This window comes from Phyllostomus hastatus, unplaced genomic scaffold, assembly GCF_019186645.2.
Source record: "Phyllostomus hastatus isolate PE091 unplaced genomic scaffold, TTU_PhHast_1.1 phas_scaffold_755, whole genome shotgun sequence".
NCBI lineage: Eukaryota > Metazoa > Chordata > Mammalia > Chiroptera > Phyllostomidae > Phyllostomus > Phyllostomus hastatus.
This window is the reverse complement of record NW_025334039.1, coordinates 4,533,680-4,558,175: the sequence shown is the minus strand read 5'-3', so window position 1 is coordinate 4,558,175 and position 24,496 is coordinate 4,533,680. Positions and strand designations below refer to the sequence as shown.

The 24,496-nt window shown below is 44.3% G+C and overlaps 1 protein-coding gene across 3 annotated transcripts in view; it reads right to left on the bottom strand.

Moving 5' to 3' along the window:
- SLC41A2 (solute carrier family 41 member 2) overlaps positions 1-4,505 on the bottom strand; it is an 88,825-nt gene extending 84,320 nt beyond the window's left edge. For 2 of the 3 annotated variants that reach the window (XM_045826570.1, XM_045826574.1), the window contains exon 1: positions 4,363-4,505. The gene's annotated coding sequence lies outside the window, so the exon portion shown is untranslated. The remainder of the gene's footprint in view (positions 1-4,362) is intronic. The other variant, XM_045826573.1, reaches the window with a different exon arrangement.
- Between the last annotated feature and the right edge of the window lie 19,991 nt (positions 4,506-24,496).

Sequence of the window (24,496 nt, the reverse complement as noted above, 5' to 3'; positions counted from 1 at the left end):
AACTCCCTGAGAACAAGTTTGCCCACTGATGAATTCCGAGGACCTAGCCTAGCGCCTATTACACATTCGATAGAACATATATTGGAGCAGTAAAACAAGAAAATGGACTTGAACAATCTGTCTTTAACCACACAATGAAATGCTCACCCACTTAAAAACTGCTTAGCTATTTCCAAGGAGAACGCGGTCTTAGTTTTAATTTTATACACAGTAACTACGTTCTGAAGCTAGCCTACAAAACACTACTGCCCGCAGCACAGCTGATGACGGATAGCTGCTTCTTTCTGCCTCTGCACAGACAACAGCACGCAGGACTGAAGCGACACCTTCTCTTTCTCTTCGCCCTGGCAGTGGTGCCTCCTACAGGCAAGCGATTTACCTAGTGGCTAAAGTAGGGATAAAGGTCAGCATTCCAGTAAGCCCCACCCCTGAGCTTTCACTGGCTTCCTCCGATTTGCACACCTCCAGCAGGAGAAAGTTTTCCTTTCTATTCCCACTCCTATAAGATAAACTCCCTGCGACAGGACGTTCCCTCCCTGCCGGAGGAGAGATATGCAGCGTTCCAGGTGCTGCGGTGCTGAGCGGGGAGGCGAACTGAGGAGGAATAGAGTACTAAGCTAACTTCTCCAGTCCAGCTCTATCAGACATGACAATGAAACTGTCTTTTAATACTTTAATCCTTATCTGGCTTCTTGAATTTGATCTCATTGCGACTAAAATCTAGAAGAGAGAGGTGTACTTAGCACACTGGAAAACTTCCACAGGAACAATAGCCATCCCGGTCTGATTCTGGGTCCTAGAAAAGTAGGCAGGGGGGAGCAGGCTGGAGCAGATGGAATGGGCAGGACAAGGTTTCTTCCACTTTTCCTATTTAGAATATTTTTCTTGGGCAAAAATGTCTGAATAAGTTGAATTTGTCTTATACCCTGCAATCATCCTTTCTAAATTGTTTCTCATCCATGCTTCTCTCTCTTTTTTTGAATATTTTATTATTTATTTATTTATTTATTTAGATGAGGGAGAGAAAAGGAGAGGGAGAAAAACATCAATGTGTGGTTGCCTCCCACGCACCCCACACTGGGAACCCGCCAGCAACCCAGGCATGTGCCTTAGACTGGGAATTGAACCCGGGACCCCTTGGCTCACGGGCCGGCACTCAATCCACTGAGCCCCACCAGCCAGGGCCACACTTCTCTTTTTTCATCTTCCAGACCCCATATGCTGTCCAAAGATCTCCCTTCTCAACACCCACACATTTAAAACTAGAGCAAGTTTCACTCAAACCCCCAGCACATTCTGTGATCCCATACTGTTCGCCTCTCCTAAGCCCACTCAGGTCAAAACTCACACTTCCTCAGTGCAGTTGATCGAGGGAAAAGCAATCTGACTGCATCGACTCACCTTAGACAGACGATCTGACAGTCCTCGCTTTTGAACCCTACTGGATAGATTTTCTATTTTATTTTAAAGTTATTAAAATCTAACCACAGCAATCTCAGAGAAATGATGAGGCGCACCTAGATGTCTGCCATAAAGAAGGCAGGTCCACTCCGTCCAGCTTTTTCCAGGGATCACGTCCCCGAAGTAATCCCCACTGCCCTCTCCAGGAGGCAGAACTGGAGGAAACGCATGTAGCTACAAGATATTTCTGCATCCCCTGGGTAAGTCAGGAACAATACTAGGTTGGATAGGTTATATTTTTGGTGTGTGACAATCATCCCATTAGCTAAAACAAAAAAAAATAATACTCCAGTTATATGCTGAAATTACTAGCCTCATTCTACTGATGGAGTCACTGAGGTTAAATGTTTCCATTGTGTTACAGTTTGGTAGTTGAGGTGAAGGGCTTAAGAAGTGCACATTGGTCCTTACAGAACAGTCATGGGGATGTGCAGTACAGCACAGGGAATAGAGTAGCCAAAGAACATATATACGTGACCCATGGACAATAGCGTGGGGATTGCCTGAGGGAGTGGGAGGGGACAGAGTGCAGGGGAGCAAAGGGGGGGGGAATGGGGACAACTGTAATGGCATAAACAATAAAATATAATTTAAATTAAAAAAAGAGTTTATTTGAGCACTGAGGCAGCGGCGAGGAGCAAGGTCTCAAATGCTCCTTCACGCACGCTTTTAATAAGTTACTTATCCATTACTTCCACTTGGAAATCTTTCATTTTATTTGCTATATAGCATTTCGGGAGTTTGGTAGAACACTTTTGAACAGTCATACTACAGTAATAGAAAAATGGGCCTGAATTCCTGGTCATTCCAACTGTCATGCCTTTGCAGGGGTTTTTGCAAAGAAGGGCCTGAAGCTGATGCTGAATTTGCGTACACTCAGAAACTGACCACAGAATTAGCATGGCAGCATCCATTCAGGTGGGAGTGGCTCTTAACTTCAGTGCCGTCAAAAATATTTATGTGCCACCACATGTAAATGTAATTATAATAAAGACTACACACACTTAGGAAAATAGGATCTTCCACTTCGTGTGAGAAGCAGGTGCAATTTTAATTAATAGGTGATTGTTAATTTTTATTAGTTTGTTTAGCTAGCCACCAAAATAAGTTCTCTGTAATTAAAATGATAACCGGCCCTTTTTTCCAAAGCAAGCATAGACTATATGAACATGCCAAATATGTGTGCTCTCTCTCATGAACACACCTTTTGTAGCTTTTCTCAAAATGCTAGAAAACAGAAAAGGGCGAGAAGATGCCCAGGAATTGACAGGGTATTTATTCTGAAAGACTTAAGTGGCACTTACTTATCTTTCCTCAGTAGAAGCATCATGTTGCTTAATACTGCACTGATTGTCTTTATCAGTCAGTGCTAGCCCCCAAACTACTCTTTTCTATAAATGAACATTATAATTCAAGAATAAAAAGAAACTAGTAACTCAATTAAAATAAGGGCAAAAGATCCGAATAGACATTTCTCCAAAGAAGACGCGCAGATGGACAATAAACACAGGAAAATATGCTCAAAATGATTAGTCATCAGGGAAATGCAAATCCATACCGCTTCACCCCCCCTAGTATGGCTAGAGTGAAAATGAGCCAGTAGAAGTAACAAGTGCCAGTGAGGATGTGTAGAAACTGGAACCCTCATGCACTAATTGGTGGGTATGGAACATGGTACTGCTACATGGGAAAAGTGGGCAGTTCCTCAAAAGTTAAATATACACGTATACCCAAGAGAAATGAAAGTACATGCCCACGTAAAAAACATCCACAAATGTGCACAATGGCCAAAATGTGGAGACATCCTTAAAGTCTATCACCTGGTGGCTGGATAAAAATAAATAAATAAAAAGTGATACAGCGGTACACCAATAAAACGAAGTATTATCCAGCCATAAAAAAAAAGACTAAAGTACTAATTCATGACCCAACGTGGATGAACCTTGAAAACATTACGCTATGTCAAAGAAGTCCATCCCCCAAAGCCACATGTTAGATGATTCCGTTTTTATGAAACTTCCAGAATTGGGAAATACACAGACATGGTAAGTTAGTGGTTGCCAAGGGGTGGGGCAAGGGAGGAATTAGGAGTGACTGCTTCTGGAATCGGGGTGTCATTTTGGGGTGATGACAATGTTCTGGGTAGTGGTGATAACTGCAGAACTTTGTGACTACACTAAAAGCTACCGGTTAAAAGGGTGACTATAGTATGTGAAATATATCTCAACACTGTTCAATTACAGAAGGAGATTGCATATATGGGTAATATACATGTAATGTAATACAGCTAACACATACGGATATGTAACCTCTTTATGTAAATGAACACTTCGGGGTGTTTTTTTTTTTACCGAGATATATTCCACATACATAAAGAATGAAAGAACACGGTGACTCAGAGCAAATGCCAAGCCCTGAAACAGTGGATTTGAGGTGTGCACGAGCCTGCCTCGAAACCCCTCCATCCGTGGTCACCTCCCACCCATCACTCAGCCACCACCCGCTGTCTGGCCCACAGTCCTGGCCCGGGACGGCCCACCGCGGTAGCCGAGGTGCGCTGCCCTCCCGCCCGAGGTTGGGCAGGCGCGGCGGGCCGGACTCGCTCGTTGCGCTGCCCGCCGGCCGGGCGGGGACACTGCGGCTCAGGCGGACCCCGCCGCGCGGCGGATCCCCGCTCCCCCGGCCCTCCCGCGCCCCGACTCCAGGGTCCCGAGCCGGGGTCCCACCCCACCTCCCTCCGGTACCCGGGATGACCCCGAACCCAGCACCGCGGCCAAAGCCGAGACTTCCCCTCTATTACCACCTGCCACGGAGCGCAGCGGCGGCCGGGGTGGAGAGGGGTCCCCGCCTCTTAAGACCCGACCGAGGCACCTGGGGCGGGGAATGGATGGGGGCATTCACCTAGTGCCCCGCGGCGGCGGCGTCTGCGGCTGCCCTGGGCCCGCGCCTCCTCCCTGCTCGCACGCCTCTTCGCGCCCCGCGGCCCCGCGCTGACAGCCCCGGAGCCAGCGCCCGCGGCCCGCTCGCTCCCGGCCGGCCGCTCCGCCCCCGCGCGGTGGCCCAGCGCAGGCGCAAGCGCGCCACCGCCCGGGGCTGGGGCTGGGGCGGGGGTGGTGTCCGGAGGTGGGGGCGGAGTGGAGGCGGTGACGGGGGGGAGCCAGATCCTGGTGATGTGGCCGCAGGGGCGGCGACCTGGAGCGGGAGCACACTTGGCCGCCCCGGTGAAAGACGCCGACTGGGGGCCGGATGGAGATGAGACCGCTAGAGAAGGGCTGTGGCTTCTTCTTGGCTGCCCTCTCCATCCCCAGCGACCCACGCACAGCCACATCACCGAGTGATTCTCGGTGCGAGCCCCCGAATCTATGACTCATGGTTTATGTTCTCGGTCCAAGGGTTAGCTGGGTTCTTTTTTCCTTCTCGCAGACTGGGATTAAAACCAAGGTACGCTTTCCGGCAGAGCAGCGCTGACACGGGCAAGAAGGGATGGACCACTAAGAGGACAATACTCAGGGCACCTCCCAACATCCTCCCAGGGCGGGAGAGGTGTACCAGCACTGTATGGGCGCTGTGGGGGTGGCTCGGATGCCAGACTTTTCAAGTTGGCCCGCACTTGTTCTTAAATCTAGGTAAAAACGAGCCAAAGTTTGCAACGTAAAACCAAGAACACATTTTATTTAACAGCTATTTATTGAGCACCCTTGTCTATGACTCACGTACACAACGGGCTTCGCCCCCGCGGGTTATGCCACTGAACAAAACAAAGGCGTCAGTCCTCGGGTATCGATGCTAAGGGAGAGACTGTCATTTTAAAGATTACACAGCTAAAGACAGTCTTTTCCTCCGATTAAAGATTCCACCAACTTATTTTCACACCACTGATTTCGTAGCAGCTTTCCAGCGGCTAAAAGACACCAGAGCATACCATTATCCAGTTTTTTTTCTCTTCTGCTTTTCAATCAAACTGCTTTTTGACCTTCAGCTCCCGGGGGGGGAAAAAAACTGCTTCTGTACATCTCGGCCATCGGCAGTCAAGCGTTTTAAAACAGCCCGTGCAGTTGTTCCTCACCCCGAAACACAATGAGAAGTGAAAGTGTCATTGTAAGGAATATGGAAAAACAGTGTTTTGACTGTCTTTCCTTCCAGTGGTTGTATTCTTAATGGTTTTTAATGACATGTCACTCGAAAGTAATTAGCTGCTCCTGAAAATTTGCCACAAGTGAAGTTCCAATCAGAGAAGCAAGTGGTCTACCACTGGGTCTTGCAGTGTCGCAAGATTTCTGCACTAAGCACACACACAGAAGAGGCGGCCCTCTCCAGGTTTTGAAGACTGTAGCGCCATTTTTTTGCTGAGAAAGCGGATGGTTCCCACTGCCCTAAACTTCATCAGTTGGCAGGTGGTGGGTGACCTTCTGCTTAGGCAGTGCTCTTCTTTCTGTACGCAACAACATAATGTGTAAATTTTTTTAGATTTTTTAAGCTTCAAGTTGGAACCCAAACTTAAATTAGATTTCGACCCTGAAAATAGCTCAAGGTGGAAGCGGATGAAAAGATATCCCCTTCTGAAAACTCAGGTACTACAGGTGGAGGCAACGTTATTCCTTCATCTTCCACCTGATCGCTGGCAACGTAAAATGCAGAGCAAGTGGCTTAGAATGGAGGATGTGTATTAATCACTGTTGAGATGATGGCTAGACAAAAGCCTAGGCGTTATGAGTGTGTGTAACAAAGGGACTGTCTGCCCAACAAGGAAAGAAAGAGGAAGTGACATTTAATCTGAGCCTTGGGGGGAAAAAGTGACTTAAATCTGAGCCTTGAAAAGGAGTAGGACGGGCGACAAAAAGGAGGGGTGGGGAATACACTCAGAGAGGCTGAAATTGCAGGTTTGAAGGCCCTGTGGTAGGAAGGTGTTTTCCACCAGTTCAGGCCTGAGAGGGTGGGGGGCGTGGGTGGGGAGAGGCCTAGGTGACTGCAGTGAGATGAATGGTTCTGCAGGAGAAGTGGGCCAGAGGCTGGGGGGCAATGCCATGGACTTTGGACTTAATCCTAAAGACAAAAAGAAGCCACTGAAAAGTTGGAGAGGGTCCGTCTGGACACGATCAGATTTGTATTTATTTGTGGAAGACACTCTGGCTGCAGTGTGGACAATGAATAAGAAGGAAGCAGCAGAGGATGTATGAAGACCAGTTTGCGGGCAACAGAGACTGGGAGAAGACAGTGGACTGAAGAAATAGTCAGGGGTGAACTGTAAGGACTTGGGCTTTGACTACAGGTGAGGGAGAGAAAAATGACTCCCAGCTGTTTAGCATGAGTTTATGAAAAATAATGTAAACGTAGCCATTTTAAAATGGAGTCACTGGCATCCCAGAGAAGTTGCTTTGCAGGTCTTACTCCTCAAAACTCTGGAATTTTAAAACTGAGCAAACAAACCTTTGGAGTTGGCCTAATGTTGCATTGTCTTCCAGTCAACTGTGTATTGTGACTAGGACTGAAAAATTAAAGACATTCTTGGAAATACACATCACTATGTGAGTTTCTCTGAACCTATAGAAATTCCTCCCTTGTACTGAGGTAACTAATTCTTCCCTTTCCCTCTCGCCTTCATAAATACCTCTCGCCTTCATCTCCTAATCAGACCACAATTTGGGTTTCTGCCTGAATCATTGCTTCTGGAATAGTTATTCTTTGGATCTCAAATAAATGTTGTTACCTCTTACTTTAGCCTTTTTTTTTTTTTTGGTGGTGGGGGTGTTTAACAGTATAAATATACATAGATGTATATCCCATACATAGGTGTATATCCCATAGGGTGATAACTATTTATGAAAATAAGAGATGTTTGGTGAGTTTGGGGGCAGGGGAGGGGAGGGACCGGTAAGTTGTTTTATATTAAGTGATCCAGGGAAGTCTGGCTAGTCTGAAAAGAAAACTGATGCAGACAGCGGCCCACAGTGTCCGAGTCATTATGGGTGAAATGAGACATTCACACAGACTACCGGGTCCAGTGGAGGAAAAGGGGCAGCTTGGCTGTTCTCTGGAGGGGAGCAAAAGCTGTGACCTCCACCATGACAGGCTTTTATTGGGTTTCTCGGCACATTACCTGATGGTCCTCATTCACCATGCACAGGCTCGCTTTAGGTGGTTACCTTTTACAGAAAACAAAGGAGCCAATGCGGCTAATCACATCACAGAAGAGGGATATTTGCAAATGAAAAGGCAAAAGTGGTTGAACCGGTTATACTCATCCTTGGAAGGTTTAGCTTGGATTTTAGGAAGTTACTTTGCAGTAAATGTCCTCAATTCAGGGTGAGGGAGTTTTAGCAAAAAGCAAGTCTAGGTACATTGCAGGCCTGATTCCCCACAGGAGAACCTATCCGTGGGCGTGGGTCCTGTGCATCTCGCAGTGGGAGCTGGGCCCACGCCACCAGAATGGTCTCCTAAAAAACAGTGTGGATGAAAAGAGGGATTCAATGAAAAGTAACCTCACTGGGTGATCTAATCATAAATTCCTAATGGGGCAGGTCATGGTGAGTAATCACACCCCAAGCATATAACTTTCTAGGAAAATGTTTATCTTTCCCTTAAGCAGGCCTGGTCCATTGTTTCTGTGCATCTAAGTTAACACAGCCTCAAAATAACCCCTCCAAGAGAGCACATAACCTTAACTATCCTGTAACCCCATCCTACCTTCCTCCCACCTTCAAGTACCCCTCCTTAAATTCCTTCCTTAATCTCAAACGCCTAAAAGAGACTGCAAAGTGTTACCTTCTGAAATGTTTAGCTCAGTCTGCTGAGATCTTGCCTCCAGGTGTGTCCTCTGTTTGGCTCAAATCAATTTTTTATAAAAATTTCTCCCATTGACAGGAGGGAGGGAGCAGCCATGTGCTTTGTGCTGGCACAGCAAGCACACAGGTCCTGAGGCAGAAGAGTGTATGTTGTGTTCAAGAGGCAGCAAAGGCTTGCTGTGTGGCTGGAGCGAAAGGATCAGAAGGGGTCGTGGCAGCGGATGCAGTGAGAGAAGCAGCTGGAGGCAGGTCATGAGGTGTGCAGGCCACTGCAAGACCTTGGGCTCTCAGTCTGAGTGAGGTGGGGACCACCGAAAGATCTGAGCAGAGGAATGGCCCTCTCTGATTTAGGCTTCAGTGGGCGAGGCAGGACGCTGGAAGACCCCTGAGGAGGCTTTCACAATAATCCAGGTGAGAGAGAGGGTGGCCCAGACCAGGATGGTCGCAGGGGAAGTGGCTGGACTCTTGAGTGTTTTTGTCTGAGAGCAGAGCTGGCAGGCAGGATGTGCTAATGGACTGAATGAAAGGTGTGAGAGAAAGAGAGGCGTTAAGGATGCCTCCAAAGCTTTGGCTCAAGCAACTGGAAGAAGGGCATTACCACTCGCTGAAATGGGAAACAATAGAGAAGAAAGTCAGCGATGGGTATGAGATCACCCCGTGAGAGTTTGCCATGCCATCCCCTGTCTGTGTGAACTCATTCAGTCCTCACACCAACGTGCCAAGGTTAAGTACTGTTGATATTCCTCTTCGATAAGAGAGGAATTGAGGCATTGCTCTACCATGTGGCTCAGAGCCCACAGCTATAATGTGAGGATAATAACCCTGCTGAGATTACCACCGCATTGTCCCTTGGGAAAAACAGACAACCCCATAAACACAACATCTAGAGCTACGGTGGGCCCAGTCTGAGGGGCTGTGGTTGTACAAAGTAGAAGCATCTACTAAAGTTTTGCGGGGAGGGGAGACGGGCAGGGCTCTGGGGAGACTTCTCAGAGGAAGTGATGTTAGGCTGAAATCTAAACAATCAGTAGCCAGGCTAAGACAAATTTTAGGAGGGGATGTAGAAAAGGAAGGAGAGAGCGTATTTCAGGTAGAGGGGACTACTTGTGCTAAGGGTTCGGGGCGTGGGATTTTGAGGAACTGAAAGAACTTCAATGTTTGTATGTCGATTGGGCCCTGTTAGGAGTTTTCCTCCACAAACACTTTTCAAGGGTTCCCCGTTCCTAGTGTCTTTATACCGTGTATTTCAGAAGCAGAGGTCTGCCATCCTTGATTGCCCATCAGGTCTTGGTCGGTTCTCAGCCGTGACCAGGAGTCCCGGCCTCCGGACTTCGGGCACACTGTTCTCATTAACCGGGACACTCCATTCTCCCACACACCTTCCCAGGTATTTCCTCTTGGCTCCCACAACAGCCAGTAAAGGGCATGATCGCCGAGCTTAAAAGTACCACATAGAAAGAGGGAGGAGAGGGTGAAGAAAGTGCATGAAGCACAAACTTCCAGTTTTAAAAATAAGCCACGGAATTGTAGCGCGCAGCTCTGGGAGCGTAGTTGACAATATGGTAATAACTGCATGGTGACAGATGGTTACTAGACTTAGTGTGCTGATCACGTCGTAAAGCATATAAACGTCGAATCACTAGGTTGTACACATGGAACTAATTATGTTGCATGCCAGCTATACTTTAATAATGTTTTAAAAAAATACTATATCCGGAAGATGTACTTATCAGTCCACATCCCTAAGAGGTAGTCAGCAGGGTCTTTATATCTCAGTCTAGCACAATGATATTAGCCCTGAGTGGGTATCACTAATTTTACCACTGAAATGAATGAACAAATACATTTTAATTGACCTTCCTTTACTTTTAGTGGTGCTGTTACGGGCATTTTTAAAAATTAGATTTTATTAATGATGCTATTATAGTTGTCTGAATTTTTAACCTTTTGCCGCCCTCCATCTAGCACCTCCCACTCCCTCAGGCAATCCCCACACCATTGTTCATGTCCGTGGGTCATGCGTATAAGTTCTTTGGCTACTCCATTTCCTGTACTGTACTCTACGTCCCCGTGGCTATTCTGTAACTACCTATTTGTACCTCTTAATCCCCTCACCTCTTCACCCAGCCCCCACTCCCCCTCTCATCTGGCAACCGTTGAAACCCTCTCCATATCCATGGCTCTGCCCCGATCTTCTTGTTTGCTTAGTCTGTTTTTTAGATTCAATTGTTGATAGATATGTATTTATTGCTATTTCATTGTTCATAGTTGTGATCTCTTTCTTAAATAAGTCCCCTTAACATTTCACATAATAATGGTTTGGTGAAGACGACCTCCTTCAGTTTTTTGCCTGGGGGTTTTCTCTTTCTGCCCTTTGATTCTAAATGATATCTTTGCTGGGTAGAGCAATCTTGGCTATAGGTCTCTGCTTTTTATGACTTTGAGTATTTCTTGCCAATTTCTTCTAGCCTGCAAAGTTTCTTTTGAGAAATCAGCTGACAGTTCTATGAGAACTCCCCAGTAGGTAACTAACTGTTTTTCTCTTGCTGCTTTTAAGGTTCTCTCTTTATCTCCAACCTTTGGCATTTTAATTATGATGTGTCTTGGAGTGGGCCTCTCTGCATACATCTTGTTTGGCACTCTCTGTGCTTCCCAGACTTGTAGTTCTATTTCCTTCATCAAATTAGGGAAATTTTCTTTCATCGTTTTTTCAAATAGATTTTCAATTTCTTGCCCTTTCTCTTCTCCTTGTGGCACCCCTGTGATGCGAATGTTGGGACACTTGAAGTTGCCCCAGAGGCTGCTTACACTATCCTTGCTTTTTTCTGATTCTGTTTCTTATTGTTGTTCTGATTCGTTGTTTTTCACTTCCTCACATTCCAAATCATTGATTTGATTCTCAGCTTCATTCACTTTACTCTTGTTTCCCTGTAAATTATTATTTCAACTAGTGTATTCTTCATTTCTGACTGGATCTTTTTTATGCTGCTGAGGTACTCACTAGGTTCCTTGAGCTTCCTTATAAGGAAGGTCACTGCTTATGAGTGACCTTATAAGTGCTCATAAGCAGTGTTTTGAACCCTGCATCTGATAAATTGCTTATCTCCATTTTGTTTAGTTCTATTTCTGGAGTTTTGTTCTGTTCTTTCATTTGGGCCATATTTCTTTGTCTCCTCATTTTGGCAGCCTCCCTGTGTTTGTTTCTATGTATCAGGTAGAGCTGCTATGACTTCCCGACTTGGTAGAGTGGCCTAATACAGTAGGTGTCCTGTAGGGTCCCACTCTACAGGACACAGGAAACTGTAGTGGCACAGCCTCTCCTATCACCCAAGGTGGGTGCTGGAGGTGTGTCCTTTGTGTGGGCTGAGTACCCCCACCTCTTGTATTTGAGCCTTGATTGCTGTTGGAAGGTCAAGGTCATCCCCTACCTGTGTTCTGCCTAGAGCCACCCTGCATGAGCTATAAAGCTGTCTGAGATGGCTGCTACTAGTGCTGGGCTTGGAAATTCCCAGGTGAAGCCAAGCTGTGAATCTAGGCTGCCTGATGCTAGAGCCAGGCTTGGGGCCACTTAGCAAGAAGTTTGGGGGCTGGGGGCTCACTGAAGCCAGCTGTTGCTTGTTTGATATGATTTAAGAAGATATAAAGCATGAACCAAGATCAGCTATTCATATGGAAAAGTCACAGTAAATGGTTTGGGTGGGCCCATAAATTGGGTGAGTAAGAGTCTCAGGGGATCTCCAGGGTGGGGCAAACAGTGTTAGCCAGGTTGATGGAGTTTCAGATATGGCACCAGTTCTGTGGCTCTGTTGGGGTAAGGCTCAGAAAAGGGACCATGGCCTCTGACTATCTTTCTGTCTGGGAGAATACTGTCCTCCAGTTCCCACAAACTTAGTGGCCTAAAACAAAATGTTTGTTATCTTGAAAGTCTGTAGAAGTCCAATTCTAGTCTCCCTGAGCTAAGATTAAGGTGGCAATAGGGTTAGTCTTTTTCTGGGAACATTAGGGGAGAATCCTTTTCCAGCTTCGAGAGGCCAACCACATACCTTGGTTTATGGCCTCCTTCCACTAACTTCAAAGACGGCCATGTAGCATTTCTGACCCTCTGTCCATCTTCCTATCCCTTTGACCCTCTTCTTCTGCTTCACTCTTCTGCTTTATAAGAACACTTGTGACTATAGCACACCCACCCATATGATCCAGGATACTCTCCCTATTTTAAAGTCAGCTGATTAACAACCTTAATTCTCTTGCTAGGCACCCTAAGTTTACTGGACAAATATATTGAGGAGAATGGAAGTCGGATTTCCAGTGGTGCACTGCTGAACTGACTCTCTGGGGAAAAAAATGAAACAAAAAAGAAACAAACAAAAAAACGCATGATTTGCAGTATTTGCAAACTGATTAGAGAAGGCTGAGTGTAGTGCATGATCTTGTGTTGGATCCTGGGCTCATAAAAGGAATAAAAGTTATAAAGGACATTATGGAGGCAATCAAAATTTGAACACAACAATGGATTTACACAATAGTACAATATTCTTGTTATATTTTCTGATTGTGTTCATTTTACATAAGAAAATAGCCTTGTGCTTAGGATTTATACATGGAAGTATTTAGGGGTAAACAGACATGGAGTCCACAACGTGCTGTTGAATTATTCAGAAAATTTGAAAAGATGCTACGTACAGTGTTGTTGGGGAGAGAGGGGAAAACATTGTGATAAAGCAAAAAAAAAAAGTAGCAAAATGCATTCATTGTTAAAGCTGGGTAAAAGGTATTCAGGAGTATGCTATTGTTACAACCTTATAAACCTAAAATTTTATCAAAATAAAATATGACAAAAAGTTGAGTTTGGGGAGCAGGGGCCTGGGAAGCTACTTCAGCAGTACTCTCCCTGTTGCAGAAGGAAAAGCCACACAAAGATATGCTGGTTCTGCTTCTATTCTATGCAGCCGCCTCTCCTGATACGTTCTGTGTTCTTGGCTAAATAAATCAGGAACTTACAGCCAATGTATAGGTGGTCTATTTTGGCGGCTTCAAAGGAAGACAGCTTTTGTGAAAATGAAGGCATTCATTTTAAAGTAAGAGAACTCTCTCTCCCAAAGAGTAGTCTGGGGGCTCTGTAACGGAATGTAATCAGAAAGTGTAAACTTGCAAAATGTTCTTAAAACGAAATGGATAAAATAGGTAGGATGAGAAAAAGGGAACAGTGCAAACTGCACCCTGTTTACTAATGTTAAAAAAAAAGTGCTTTCTTCCAGTCCTCTCCCATGATTTAACTCTTGTATATAGTCCTTCTTCTGAATGTTTCAATCAGATTGTGTACCTATTGTTGTATAAAACAGTATCCGTAGGCCCTGGCCACGTGACTCAGTTGGAGCATCATCTCATGTACCAAAAGGTTGTGGGTTTGAGTCCCAGTCAGGCTACATACCAAGTTTGCAGGTTTGACCCCTGGTAGGGGAGCATATGGGAGGCAGCCGATCAATGTTCTTCTCTCACATCAATGTCTCTCTCTCTCTCTGCCCCTCCCCCCCACTTCCTCTCTCTCTAAAGTCAATGAATGAATATGTTCTCAGGGGAGGAATAAAAGAAAAAAAAACAGTATCCTTAGAACACTTAGTTATTGGCCTAATTACTTGTACATCTAAATACTTTCAAGGAGATGCTGGCATCGTAGCCCTAGATACTTTTCTCGAGCAAGATCCTCCTTTTACTAGAGCAAAATCTACCATATGTTTCTAAGATTCTGGAGATATGACTCAGGAGAAAAAAAGAATAAGGTATAAAAATAACTAAAAGTTATAAAAATGAAAAAAATATACTTTTCATCAAAAACCAATGAATTATATTTAAAAAATGGCTGTCCACTCCACCTTCATGCCCATGTTCACCCTTTATTAAAACACTATGACATTACTTAGATTCATTGATATTTAACAGAATTTTTTTTTGTTTTTTTGTGTGTGTGTGTGTTTTTTTTTCAGGATGATGACTCACCCACTGAGCCACACCAGCCAGGGCATACATTATAATCTCTTTTTTTTAAGATTTTTTTATTTATTTATTTTATTTTTAGGGAGGGAAGGGAGGGAGATAGAGATAGAGAGAAAGAGAGAGAGAGAGAGAGAGAGAAACATCAATGTGCGGTTGCTGGGGGTCATGGCCTGCAACCCAGGCATGTACCCTGGCTGGGAATCAAACCTGGGACACTTTGGTTCCCAGCCCGCACTCGATCCACTGAGCTACGCCAGCCAGGGGATATTTAGCAGAGTTTAACACAGATCTTATTTGTGCCACTCAAAGGATGGGACTTTGAGGAAGAAATGGTGCCTTGCACTATATACAAAATTCAACCCTTAAAAAGATAATTTGAAGGTGGCGTGTCCAGGAATAAGCTACAGCGACTTTGCAGGATCTGGGGCGAGATGGCAGAGCAGGTGAGTGCTGTGTGCACCTCCTCCCCTGACGTCTTCAAAATCACACTACGTTACAGAACAATCGACTCAGAGAAACCTCTGAAGGCTAGCTGACCGGAAGTCCTATAACTGAGGATATAAAGAAGAAGACGTGTGGAGACAGGTAGGAGTGGGGGAGACTTGGAACAGGCCGGCCCCACACCCGTACGTGGCAGTGGAGTATTGGGAGGGATATCTCAGTTGCAGAGATCCCCGCTGAGGAGCAAGGGGTCCCAGCTCTACACGGAGCTCCCTAGCCCAGAGCCTCAATGCCAGGAAGAGGAACCCCCACAACATCTGGCTGTGAAAATTAGTGGGGATTCCATCCATCCAGGTAAGACGGAAGACTGCTGGAAACCCAAGCAGCCTTTTAAAGGGCCAGTGCGCAGACTCACTCATGGGCAATTAACCAGGGCTCGGGCAGAGGGACGGTGCCAGAGACATACAGGGAGAGACTGAGCTGTGTGGCTTCAGGGTAAGGGCTGGAGGGACAGCTGCCCTTGTCCCTGTGTGGAGCCCTCCCCCTGCACAGCCAAATCTGGACCTGCCTTAGCCTGGGGAACTCCACTTGCTCCACCCTTATTGAAAAAGGAAGTCAAGTCTGGCTGCCTGCCACTTCGAAAGCCAATACTGGAGGGGCAGGTGCTGATCTCAAAGGGAAGTGGTTTATTCAGGTGCCAGCCACCTGGAAGATGGGGGACTCTTATCTCCAAGCCCATCTCCCCCTGTCAGTGTCGGCAGAGGTTTTCATGAGCAGGGAGGGGGAAGCAGAACAGAGAGATCAAGGGGGAGAGGGATGAAAAGTTTTCAACATGCAGATCAGCACAGTCCATTCTGACAAGGCAAGTTACGGTTCATTGATCGTCGTGCATCATCCTCGTTTAGTCATCCCGGCTTCAGGTCCTCCTGACTCGATGTCATCCTGGGTTAAAGGTCAGCAAATCTCCCAGAGCTGAGATGCCTGAAGGTCAGAGTCTCTATTATCTTTTGAAGTTAGTTCCTGGGGTTCTTATACACACGTGTAGTTTATCTACAAGCTACATATTAGAGTCAGCACCTACAGAAATAACATCAAAAGGATGGTGGGGTAGGTAACAATTCCCAACTGTTACATTATGATTCCCTGAGACTCCACCATAACCAAATCACACACCACCAGAGGCTATTTTGGTGCCAGGGAGTTGGATTTAGTCTGAGCTTCAGCCTTTCATAAAATACTCAAATATCTGCATGCTCCAGACAGGCAGCTGCTGGCCTCTGTGCCCTGTACCTTTTGCTGAGTAGACCCAGGTCAGCCCTGGTGCCAAATCTGAATTTGCATTAATCTGGTAAACACCATTCACCCGTCCTGGTGACTCTCTGAGACCTGCCTCGTCTGACTGGCATACAGCCTGAGGCTTTTTCAGTGGCAGAGCACTAAGGGCAGCTGGCAGACAGCGGCAGGCCTAGGGGTGTGCTGTGCATTTAGCTGACCTCCCCCAGGGCTGACACTTGTGCGAGGAAGCTGGCATTGGCGCACAGCATGGCCTCTCTCACGTGACTCCAGGTCCAGCACAGGGAGCTACCAACCACGCATTGCTTTGTAGTCCCTACCAGGTAGCCTCAGGCTGGCCACAGGCAGCAGCTAACTCAGACCTGCACTGGGGGTCCACCCAAGAGGCCCCAGAACAAGCACACCTGTGGGCTGGCTTCAGACGACAGCAGAGCACCACCCCGTTAGCTCCATCAGCAACAAGCCCAGAGGAACATAAAGGTGAATAATACAATGGCAATAACTATGTACCTATCAATAATCACTTTAAATGTAAATGAATTAAATGCTCCAATCAAAAAACGTACGGTAGCAAAATGGACAAGAAAACAAAACCTATACACGTGCTGCCTACAGGAGACCCACTTCAGACAAACACAGTCTGAAAGTAAAGGGATAAAGTAAAGCTGAGGTAGCCATACTTACTGTTGGACAAAATACTTTACACACAGAGACTATAGTAAGAGACAAAGGACATTTCGTAAAGATGAAGGGGTCAATCCAACAAGAGGAAATGGCCCTTGTAAACATTTATGCACCATACAGGAGTGCCTAATACCTAAAACGGGTACTGAGGGACATAAAGGGAGACATCGGGAGTAAGACAGTCCCAGTGGGGGACTTAACACCTCATTGACTTCAGTGAATAGGGCTTCATGACAGAAAACCAAAAAGGAAACAGCAACTTTAAATGACACCTCAGACCAGATGGATTTAACTGATATTTTCAGAGCATTTCACCCCAAAACAGCAGAACATACATTTTTTCAAGTGCACATGGAGTATTTTCTAGGATAGAACACGTTAGGCTACAAAAAAAGTCTCAATTTGCCGGGGTCCAGCCTCGGCGGGGTCTCAGGGTCCCCGAAAGATGCACGGCTAAGGCGAAGAGACTGGATCGAGACATCCGGTGGGGTGCCAGAGGACAGCCAGGCTCTCTCGGGCCCTGACTGACTCACCGAGAAGAATCAATCTTTATTTTTGTAGGGGAGGTTATACAACATTCAATGCATAGTGTGATTATTAAAACAGAAATGGTTACCACAGAAATAATTTCTAAAAACACAGAAGGTTTTACAGATTAATCATGTTAAACAAAGAAATAACTGAAAAGTACAGGAGGTCCCACAGATCAACCATATTAAACAAAGGTTATTTTGACCAAGAGGGTCATTAATCAGTTAGCTAACGAAGCTATACAGGCACAAACTTTCAGGTGCCAATTAGTAACTAGGTGTCTATTAAGATTCTAGAGATTGGTCTAAATTAAAAGGGTGCAAGGGGTGATTTGTAGATATATAAAAATCAACTATTATCCATTGAGATTAAATATATCTTGGTTAGGTAACTGAGTTTTTACCTAGGTTTTTTGATTTATACATCTTGGGGGGGGCATGTTTTGTGTTCGTTTCTATGTATTGAGATTATTATTCTCAACTAGAAATCCTTATTTCTATACACTCCTGTCCAGGGTATGGGAGGGGTAGTGGCTCTAATAAATCTTAAGCTCTCAGGTGGTGACTCCTTAAGAAACATTCCTAGCAACAGCTTCCTTCAGCATTCTGGCCGTTGGTCTGGCCATAGTTTAATTTTGTCCTTAACTTCCCAGGTGGGGGAAGCAGGCAACATTAAGGTTGCTAGGGGTCTCTGTTCTGTGGTCCACAAGTCATTTCGTGCAGAATCAGAGGCATCGTGCAAGGTTTTTTGCTATAATGCACAGGTGTCCAGAAATCCCACCACCTGTTGCTAGCAGGGACAGGCCTACAGGAAGAGGGAGACAGGAGATCCGGCCACAGTCGCCTCTGCTGTGCAGATGCGTCTCACCCGACCTGACTGTGTCAAAGGTCAGCTGTTTGTTGGCTCCCGACATCAATTATTTTCAGGTTTTGAAGTCATATCAAGCATCTTCTCTAACCACAATGGTCTGAAACTAAAAATCATGTAAGAGAAAAACCCTGAAAAACACACAAACACATGGAGGCCAGATAACATGGCACCGAACAGTGAATGGGTTAACAATGAGATCAAGGATAAAATAAGAAGATATCTTCCTTCAGACAAATGAACATGAAAACACATTGAATTAAAATCTATGATACACAGCAAAATAGTCCTAAAAGGGAAATTCATAACTATTAGGTGTGCCTCAAGAAACAAGCAAACTCTCCAAAAAAAAAAAAACACACTAGAAAAAGAACAACAAAGTCCAAAGTAAATAGAAGGAAGAAAGTAATAAGAATTGCAACAGAAATAAATGAAAGAGACTAAATGACAATACAAAAGATCAATGAAACTAAGAGTCGATTCTTTCAAAGATAAACAAAATTAATAAAACTTTAACCAGACTCACCAAGAAGAAGAGAGGATCCAAATACATAAAATCCGAAGTGAAAGGGAAGTAACAACAGCCAGCACAGGAAAACAAAGGGTTATCAGAAAATACTATGAACAATTACATGCCAACAAATTGGAAAATCTAAAAGAAATGGGTAATTTCCTAGAATCACACATTTACCAAGACCAAATCAAGAAGAAACAAAAAAATCTGAACAGACCAATTACTACCAACGAAACCAAATCAGGAATCAAAAAAACTTCCGACAAGCAGAAGTCCTAGACTGGATGGCTTCACATGTGAATTTTACCAACCATTCAAAGAAGAGGTAACACCTATTCTTCTCAAACTATTCCAAAAATTGCAAGAGGAAGTAATGCTCCCAAGTTCCTTTTATGAGGTCATAATTACCCTGGCTCCAAAACCAGACAAAAACATCACAAAAAAAAAAAAAGGAAAGAAAAATCAAGGCCAATTTCTCTGATAAACATAGATGCAAATATTCTCTTCAAAATATTAGCAAGCCAAGCCCTGGCTGGCGTAGCTCAGTGGATTGAGCGCGGGCTGGGAACCAAAGTGTCCCAGGTTCGATTCCCAGCCAGGGTACATGCCTGGGTTGCAGGCCATGGCCCCCAGCAACCGCACATTGATGTTTCTCTGTCTCTCTCTCTCTATCTCCCTTCCTTCCCTCTCTAAAAATAAATAAATAAAATCTTTAAAAAATATATTAGCAAGCCAAATTCAGCAATACATTAAAGAGATTATACACCATGCTCAAGTGTGATTTATTCCTGGGATGCAAGGATGGTACAATATTCACAAATCAATTGCATGATACACCATGTAAACAAAATGAAAGATATGATCATATCAATTGATTCAGAAAAAAACACTTAACAAAATCCAGCATCCGTTTATGATAAAAACTCTCATCAAAGTGGGAATAGAGGCACCATACCTAAACATAATAAAGGTTATATATAACAAACCCACAGCTAACATCATTCTCAAGGGGAAAAGGTAAAAGCCTTTTCCTTAAGATCAGGAACAAAATAAGGATGTCCATTTTCACCACTTTTGTTCAACATAGTATTGGAAGTCCTAGCTACAGCATTCAGAAAGAAAGAGAAATGAAATGCATCCAAATCAGAAAGGAAAAACTAAAACTGTCATTATTTGCAGATGGCGTGATATTATGTATAGAGACTATTAAAACTGATAAATGAATTAAGTAAAGTAGCAGGATAAAAAAATTAATATTTAGAAATTGGTTACAATTTTATACACCAATAACAAACTATCAGAAAGAGAAATTAAGAAAACAATCTCATTGTACAATTGCATTAAAAAAATACCTAGGAATAAATTTAACCAAGTAGGCAAAAGACCTGTGCTTGCAAAATGATAAGACATTGAAGAAAGATACTGAAGATATTGAAGAAGATATAAATAAATGGGAGCATGTATCATGCTCATAGAAAGGAAGAATTAACACGATAAAATGTTCATACTACCAAAGCAATGGATAGAGTCATTGCAATTTTTAGCAAAATACGAATGTCATTTTTTCACAGAACCAAAAGAAATAATTAAAAAATGTATATGGAACTGCAAAAAAACCCTGACTAGTCACAGGATTTCTTAAGAAAGAACAAAGTTGGAGGTATCATGCTATTTTATATCAAACTATACTGTGAGGCTACATTAATCAAAACAGCATGGTACTAGCATAAAACCAAACATGTAGATCAATGGAAGAGGCTAGAGAGCCCAGAAATAACCCACACCTATATGACCAATTAATCTATGACAAAGGAGACAAGAGTATACAATAGGGTGAAAAGAACCTCTTCGATAAATGGTGCTGGGGAAATGAGATAGATACATGCAGAAAATGAAACTAGATCACCTTCTTACACCACACAGAAGAATAAACTCAAAATGGATTAAAGACAAATATAAGACCTTTAGCCATAAAACTTCTAGAAGAAAACATAGGCAGTAAACTCTTTGACATAGCTCTTAGAAACATTTTTTTTCCTGATATACCTTTTTAGGCAAGGGAAACAACAGAAAAAATAAACACATGGGACCACATCAAACTGAAAATCTTCTGCACAGTGAAGGAAATCATTAACAAAAAAAGACAGCTTACTGAATGGAAAAAGATTTTCGCCAATGAACCCCTGCTAAGGTTCATAATTTCCAAAATTTATAACAAAGTCATACATCTTAACACCAAAAAAAATTTTCAATGTAAAAAAATGGGCAGAGGACCTGAGTAAATATTTCTCCAAAAAGGACAACTGGATGGTTCAAAAAACATATGAAAAGATCCTCAACACCATCAATCATCCAAGAAATGCAAATGAAAACCGCAATGAGTTATCGCCTCACACTGGTCAGAACGGCTATCATCAAAAAACCAGAATTGCATTCCCTTTTCTTTCTCCACCCACTCCCTACCCCCACATCTTTCTTCATAGGCACCCGCCTCCGAAACTTACCTCTCTGAAACTTAGGTCTCCGAAACTTACGGCAATGGGCAGCTGGCAGCGTGTCCCAGGCTAAGCGCCTGAACCTGTCCCCAAAGCCCCCTTCCCTTGACCTCCCAGTGAGCCTTGGCTCTCCTGTGGCTCCCTCTACGCTGAGCCCTTCCTCCTCTCACTGTCCCTGCTTTAATAAGCGGACCCTCACAGTCACCCGGACTCATGCAACCGGAAAAGACTCCGGCATTCGGGCTGCCTGTCACTACCAAACCAGATAAGCAATGACAGCGATTGAATCTTTATGGGCACTTTATTCAGATGGCCAACGATCTGAGAAGATGGGGGGTTCGTACCCTAACAGACCACCTTCCCTTTTCTTTCAAGGCCAAGGTTTTTATAGCAGGGAATAAACAAGGTGTGGGGAGGGGGGTTGAAATTAAGGGAGAGTCGGGTAGAAGAAGAAACTGCAACATTCCTGTCCTGGGGGCTAGCTGTTCCCAGGGGCAGGTGGTCGTTTGCCCCTCCCTGAAACACAATGGCCTGGAGGCCTCCACTTGTCCCCAGGAGGTAATCTTCAGCAGTGCCCCAGGAGGTCGGCTGTTCTCCCAAGAGCCAGGGTGGGCCTTACCTGTAGTTTCTGAAACAAAAGCTTTATGTTACTATTTACTTTAAACTAAAATTTTCCAACTCTTAAGTCCCTGATCACTGGTGTTGTAAAATCTTTCCTAGATGAAGTCAAGAACCTACACGCTACAGCTGGCCCTAGGCAGACCCACTCAGGGTGAATATAATCACCATGCTGTGAACCTAAAACTGATAGGGGACTTAAGAGTTGGAAAATTTTACTTAAAGTGATAGCTAATAAGTTTAGTAATAAATGCAAGTAGAAGCTTTTGTTCCAGGAACTGAAGGTCTGACCCACCCTGACTCCAGGAGACCATAAGCAGTTTCACCTTTGTTACCAGAAGGACTGCAAGCACCTCAAGATGCTATCTGAGCCATTGTGCTCCACGGTGAGAGGACCACCTCTCAGGAAACAGTTTAAGACCACCGCCCAGGACAAGAATGCTGAAGTTGTTTTTTTAATCCAATTAACATGTCCCTGAATTTCAAAACCCCTCCCCACACCTTGTGTATTCCCTGCTATAAAACCCTTGGCCTGGAAGGAAAAGACAAGATGGTCTGTTAGGGTGTGAATCCGCCTTCTCAGATTGCCTGCCATCTGAATAAAGCGCCCATAAAGATGCAGTTCCTGACTCTGCTTATTGGGTGTAGTAGCGACAGGCAGCCCAAACGCCGGTGTCTTTTCCGGTTTTAAAACTAATACAAAATAATGTCAACTAAAATTTCAAAATAAAAATTAAAAATACAGTTGAAACTTTTCAGCAGATGAGGCAGGAAAATCAAAGTAACTCCAGTTTAAGGTGGCTACTCTTCAGCATACAAGTCTAATAGAAATAAAATTCACTCCCTCAATCCTCCGAGTGAAAATTTTACATTGCTAGAGGGGAAAAAAAAACATTTATTTTTGACACAAACATTTGACTTTATCCATGGGATTAAACAAAGTTAATTAAGAGGCAAAGCAAAATATATTATTTGCAATATGATTATACCATACTTTTCAGCATTAAGTATGTGTCTCTAGCAGTAAAATAGTTTTGCTTTGCAAAATTGAGTAATTAAATTAAGTAGATAATTGTTCCTAAGGGCATTGGAGCCAGGTAACAGCAATTCGAAGTTACCAGCATAAATAATCAATTTGGTTATTATGCAGAAGATGGGAAAAAAATGAGCCTGAAAAAATAAAAATTACATTTTAGAAAAGCCTTAAAATAACAAATTCCAAACATTATTGACTGTAGTTGACATGGTGGGTGCCTCTTTAAATTTCCTTGCACCCTCTCGCAGCCATGGCCGCTTTGCTTTCTGGATGGTATTAACACACGCCCTGCCCCCCCACCCCCCACCCCCCACCCCTGTGTACATCTCCTATTGAGACCGGAAAAGCCAGTGTTCGTGCGGCCTGTCACCTACCAGATCCAATAAGCAGAGGCAGGGATGTTGAATCTTCACAGGAGCTTTATTCAGATGGTTGGTGATCTGAGAAGATGGCGGGTTTGTACCCTAACAGACCATCTTAAATTCCATTTTAAACCAACCCTGCTTACAAGGAGAAGAAAAGTGTAGGTAAGGGGTTTGGAATTCAGGGAAACAGTTAATCAGATAGAAAGCTGCAGCATTCTTTCATCTCTGCCCTGGGCGGTGGCCTTGTCTGTGTCCTGGGTGGCGGGCGTCTCCGAGTCTCCCCCTGGAGCACAATGGCTCAGATACCATCTCCAGTGCTTGAGTCTTTCCTGAGGCACAAAGGTGGAACTGCTTATGGTCTCCTGGAGTCGGCGTGGGTCATACTGTAACCGGAAAAGACACCGGCGTTCGGGCTGCCTGTCACTACCAAATCCAATAAGCAACGACAGTGATTGAATCTTTTATAGATGCTTTATTCAGATGGCCGGCGATCCGAGAAGATGGCGGGTTCATACCCTAACAAACCATCTTACTCTTTCTTTCCCAGCCAGATCTTTTACAAGGGGGTTGGAGGGAGGGCAAACAAGGTGTCAGCGAAAGCCTTTGAAATTCAACAGTTGCCTCCAAGGGGGGAAGGGTAGTCACTTGTTTCTTCCTGGTACAAATGTCTCCAGGCAAGGTAATCTCCAGCCAATGCCCCAGGAGGTCACTGCCTATTCTCAGGCGCCAGGATGGGCCTTATCTGTAGTTACTGAAACAAAAACTTAACATACACATTACTTGTTAGATTTATGACTATTTACCTTAAGCTAAATTTTCCCAAGTCTTAAGCCCCTATCAATACCTTCAGTTCCTGAAAACAGTAGCTTTTTACATTAATTGATTACTAAGCTTATTACCTGAACCTAAAATTTTTCCAGCATTCAAACCCTCCTGCCCCATCACTATCCCCAGCTGCAGTATGGACCACCTCCCCCTTTCCTTACCCCCAGCTGCAGGGGTGGACTCACATTGGCTTAAGCCAGTTTGGATAATTTCCCTATCTTTGTCTCAGCTAGTCCGAAGATGGGTCCATGACTGAAGTTGGTTAGCTTAGCATTTTACCTTTTAGATGGCAATCCTATTTACATCTTCTTGGAGAAGTTTCATTGTAATACCTGTTAAAGAACAAAATTCAACCCAGTAAATTTGAAGACTGGCTTTATTGAGTGATTCATGAATCAGGCAGCATTCCATCTAGCAACTACAGGGGCATTCTGAGACGTTGTGCAAGATGGAAAGATTTTAGAGGCAGAAAGAATGGGACTTAGAAATTAGAAGAGTAGATTATTTCATGCGAGGACATCTTCCCTTAAGGGAAGGCAGGGGATCTTAACAATTAGATTACTTCACTAGTGATGATAAGGAAATTCCAC